Genomic DNA, 5,109 nt, shown 5'->3' with positions numbered 1-5,109 from the left:
CCAATCCCTTCATGTTTTGTCACTACACACAATACTACTGAGATTTCTTCAGTTTTTCAACCCCATTACTATTGCTGAATTCCTCAGTGAGTGTCCAGCTATGACAAATTCAAACTCCATCAGATTAATTCATAATAATGTATGAATGGGGAATAGAAACCAGTGGATTTTGGTTTCATTATTGTAGACTTTTGCTTCACTTTTAATTTACTTAAGCATCACAATATAAAATATTAATATAGTATTTACATGCTAATTTTTTCTGGCTAACTATTGTGCGGTGAGTTCCTTTACAAATGTGGCAGCATAAAACTCAGGAAAAAGCTGTCCTCTATAGGGACTGGATCTACTTTGTGCTACTTCAGTTTTTGCCTCTACCTCACCCCAGGCAAGCCTCTCTGTACATTGTTTATTCATAATATGGTTCTCCACAAAACCACTAGTCTTCTTTCACAACTCCTTTCAGCCTAGGATGGACTTTGTTGTTTTCTTGTGGTCCCCTTGTCAAACTCAGAAGCTGCTTAAGATCCACTCTCTCCTCTATTTTCCAAATTACTGATCTAATAACATGCAACTCATTATATTCCACTAAAGCCCAAAGCTGTTGATTAATTTAGGAAGCTCCTGAGTTTCCTAAGAGCCACATCATAGTCTCCCAAGGCAATGAAGATATGTTTGGTTTGAAGCTTAGGACCAAGTTAATCATGTATCATGCCTAAACCTGGTTAACATCCAGAATATCAACATTTTTCTTCAGCCCCCTGAGGAAAGTTCTATCTACCAGGCATTCCTGGGGAGCACCTATTGAGTACCAACAGGAACTGGCATCTCAGGAGATGTAATGGCAACCACAACAGTTTTAAGAATTAAAGCTAATTGCCCCACTTTACTCTTTATACCCTACCACAACTGCTATAATGTCAAAGGCTAGCATCCTGGAGGGGTGTGCCAGGCACCAATTCTGGTTTCCAATAGTTTTTTTCAATCCACATGCAAATGATTGTAAAGTATTGGCTCTGTCTTTGGGACAACATCAATAACCTTACTCTATTCTTCTCTGGCAAGTAGAATCAAGTTAATTTTTTTTTATTCTCTCTGGACCAGAGAAACATTTTATCCTCATCAGTGGAACTCATTACAAACAAAGGGAAGACAGTCCTTCCCAAACCAAAAATCTGTTGTGCTTAAACTATTTCCCTGAAAGACAGCAGCCACCTGACCCTGACCTTACACATGTACAGGTAAAACTGAAACAGAATTATTAAGTCCTGTAACAAAACTGATTACTGCATTCGAAGTGTTATGAAAGATACAGAGAGACAAAGAAAGTAAGCAGGAGAGAGAGATTTCTTCTAGAAATATACTACCCTTATAGCTTTCAACCTGAAGGCTGAAATATTGTAAAACTGGGCAATTTTTCAAGTATAAAGTTCAGAATTTTAATGAAGAAGCTGTATCTTCTTTACAGCTTTGTTAAGTTTAGGATTTTTTCTGTGTAAGAATCATAGAATCACAGAATGCCTTGGGCTAGAAGGGACCTTAAAGATCTTACAGTTCCAACTCCCCTGCCGTGGGCAGGGAACATACACCTTCCACTAGATCAGGTTGTCCATTAGCAATACCTTTCAGCAATGCTTTTACTTTCATCACGAGAAACAGCTGCTTGCTGGGAAAAGTGGAAAGAACTAATTAGGAATCTAATGTTTATATAGTTTTCTGGGACTGTTCCTTGCCACTTTTCCATCACTAATGGTTTGATAATATAGCTATTTTGAGCCACAGATACCAAGTGTTTCCAAGTGCTGTGGTTTAGTCCCAGTAGGCAGCTAAGCACCACACAGCCAAACCTGGAACACCAAGGTGTGTTATACTGTCTGGATCTAGGAGTTTTTACTTTTAATACATAATTTTCCATAAACAAATACACAAGGTGTAAAGTAACCACTGTCAGGTAAGTTATCAGTCCCAAGGAGGGCTTCTTTGATGTATATAAGTGTTTTATATACTGTTGGCATTTGGATGCAGATTTAAAACATTTTGGACGTATTTTTGCCTTGAATATATAGATAATACATACAAAAAATGCTTGTAGAAAGGATGCTTAGTAAACAGAGATAGTCCTAACTGTGATTCTAGTAATAAAACTGAATAATTAAGTTATGTGGGAATATGTATAATTTGATTTTCAAAGGGCATTTTGATTATTCACAACTTACTAGCACTAGCATTGATTAGTTTCACACTGAGGTATTTGTGCGTACTTGAAATAGATGGATTTTAATATGTAATTACATATATATGAGATTAATGGTGAAATTAGCATCCTGCTAGTTCAGTATAAAGTATCTCATTAAGTCACATAAAAGGGCCTGTGACATGAGATTTCCAGTGTCACTTTCTTTTGATGTTTAAGGCCACACTACTTAAGATATGCAAACAATGATTCCTGTCTTCTACTTACCTCTGCCAATGTTTATTCTTTCTGTTTATTCTTTTACAAATGAGGACAGTTAGTTGTCTGGTTTGTTCAGGCATTATTACCAATAAAAATGAAATCCCAAAAAGATCTTCTAATGAAGAAAGTCAACACTGGAACTTAGTTTGGAGATGAAGTTTCAAGAATTAATAGTGGGTAGAGCTAAGTATTACTTAAAGAAAATTTCTTGACTACTTTGCAACAGAAAAACTAATTGCATGTTTCCTGGCTTATTTCATTTTCTAGTGGTAGGAACAAGCCGAGGATCATTCTAGAAATCATGAGGAAATAACTGATATAGATTGGGCCAATTAAACTTCATTTAAACTTGTTTTAAGACTGTTAAGGAAACTTAGTAATGTTTTGAGTCAGATTTATTATTTTTCATAAAAGCTGACAGGTGGTCTCACAGATCTTCTAGTGGCAAAGCTAATTTCATAGGTTCTCTATGCCCAGGGGTGTTTGTTCCAGCGGATGAAGAAGGGCAGGAAGCTACTGCCTCAGAAATTGTGCCAATTCCCTGCTTGTAAACCCAGATTAGTTCTCTAATCTTAAAAGGAAAAAAATAATAATAAAAGCACAGTCTTTCTGAAGTCAGAGGGAGACTAAGTTAAAGCCTACTTCTAGAGAGCTTCTTTCATGGAGGCAGACATGGTTCAGTAATCCTGCTGCATTTTGCCATTTCCTTTGAGTTGGGATCTGCAGTGCTGCACTTTACCCAAAAGAAAAGGGAAGACTGTATCTTGCTCCAAGTCTGTCACCTTCCTGACACTGAGAACAGTTCACAGAGAACCACACCCTCAAAAAAAAGAGTAAATAAAAATTTAAGAGACAGAGCAGAGGCAATTCAGGTGAACAACACTTTCTACTTTCTGTCGAAAACCCAAGAGGAATAAACTGTTTTTAAAAGTGCAAAGAACCCTGTGTCCTGCTGCTTGACTTCCTATTCTGTTGAAAAGGACAGTTGTGCTAGTTCCTCAGTTTGGTTAATAAATAGGTAAGTCTCACACCAAGTAGTAAGAAAACATCTGAGTTTCCATGTTCTCGGTTATCTACTTGACTGAGAAGAGGTATTTCCATCTATAAACATCTTAGATACTGAATCACCCTAATCTTTTAATACTTGTATCTCTGAAAAAAATAATTGCATAAAAAGTAGTGGCTACAGTTAGTACCATGAATAGAGCTGACAGTCAAGCATAGAGGAGAAGACTTAAAATTTCCATTATTTCCAGAGCACTTATTTTTTGTCTACCGCAGAAATGGTACTGATGTACTCTTTTTGAGAACATAATTTTCTGTATTTTTTTTTACTAGAAAAGGAAACTGGGAGGTGGTGAGGGGAGGAGATATCAGTTGACCTGACTGTCCCAAACACGAAGCTGGCAGTCTGGTATTGTGAATCTCCCTGTGGATGGGTCAAGTTAGGGGCTGATAAGGGTATTTCTGCACACTATGTTGGTACCAGATGAAAAAACCCATTCAAAAATCTATCTGTTTAATAATTACTGCAATATTATATCTTAAATGAGTGGTATTTACCTTAGATATTAAAAATCAGTAATAACAAGTAAATAAATTATTTAGATTAGAATAATTTAGATATTGTATTTGGAAGTACTGGGAAGGTATAGTTGCCTCTACTTTGGTACAAGAATAAGTCTTTAGTTTCATGCCATGTCAGTAGGAAAGTCCTGTGGTTGCTGAAATGGAGTGCCAAGCTCTAAGCATGGGAGTTGGTTTACTGGAGTATAAAACTAAGCTGGAGTTTAGCTTAGTTTTAGCTTAGTGAAGATTTAAGGAACAAAGCATGAATTTGAGACCTAGTACATGAGAAGAAGAAACAGAGTGAGTGGAAGCAATGCCCCCACATGCTAAGGGACAGCGAATACAGGGCCACATTTAGTTTCTGCACACTTGCATGTCCTGGTGATAATGCTGCAGTGGCGGCAACAACTTCTACAAGGTCCCATGGCTGCTCAGGGCAGGTGCACTGTATTAAGGCTCTTCCCTGCAGCTCTGGTAACAGGTTCCCTGCTGGTGCAGAGCGATTGTTCCTGACATACCTCCTCAGCCTTTGAGCCATGCCGTGCCTTGGCAGCGAAGAAGCTGCCGGCAGACAAAGCACGGCCCCTGAGGCAGCAGTGGCAGAGAAGCCTTCCCTGGCCACAGCTGAAACCCACAGGGAGACACACCCAAACCTGCCTGGGTGTGAGGCTCTCCCGTGGGCAATTCCACGAGGGTGGCACTGCACCCCAGGCACTCGGGAGCCATTGTGGCACACGACCAATGCCAAGCAGACGGGTCAAAGAGTCACCTCGGGCCTTAGGACGTGATGTCCCATGCCCATCTTGCCCCTTCGGTGCACCTCAGCGTGGCGGCTACCGGGCTAATGAAACCACGTCTGGGAGTTGTAATACTAAACTACTGTGTGGAGCGCCTTCGGCGTAAGCCCCAGAGAAGCGTTTAAGAAACGCTTCGCCGCCGTTAAGGCCGCGCACGGGCACGCGGGCTCGGCGCTGTCCCACGGCAGCTGCGGCGGGGCGGGGGCTGCCCCGGGCCGGCACCGCCCCGGGCCGGCGGCCCCGCGCAGGCGCCGTGCGGGCAGGGCGCGCCCCGCCGCCGCTGGGCCG

This window comes from Pseudopodoces humilis, chromosome 6 (genome assembly GCF_049639895.1).
Source record: "Pseudopodoces humilis isolate 2021_Gansu_Grassland_sample_001 chromosome 6, ASM4963989v1, whole genome shotgun sequence".
In the NCBI taxonomy this organism is placed as follows: domain Eukaryota; kingdom Metazoa; phylum Chordata; class Aves; order Passeriformes; family Paridae; genus Pseudopodoces; species Pseudopodoces humilis.
The sequence above is the reverse complement of the archived record's forward strand: the minus strand, read 5'-3'. Positions refer to the sequence as shown.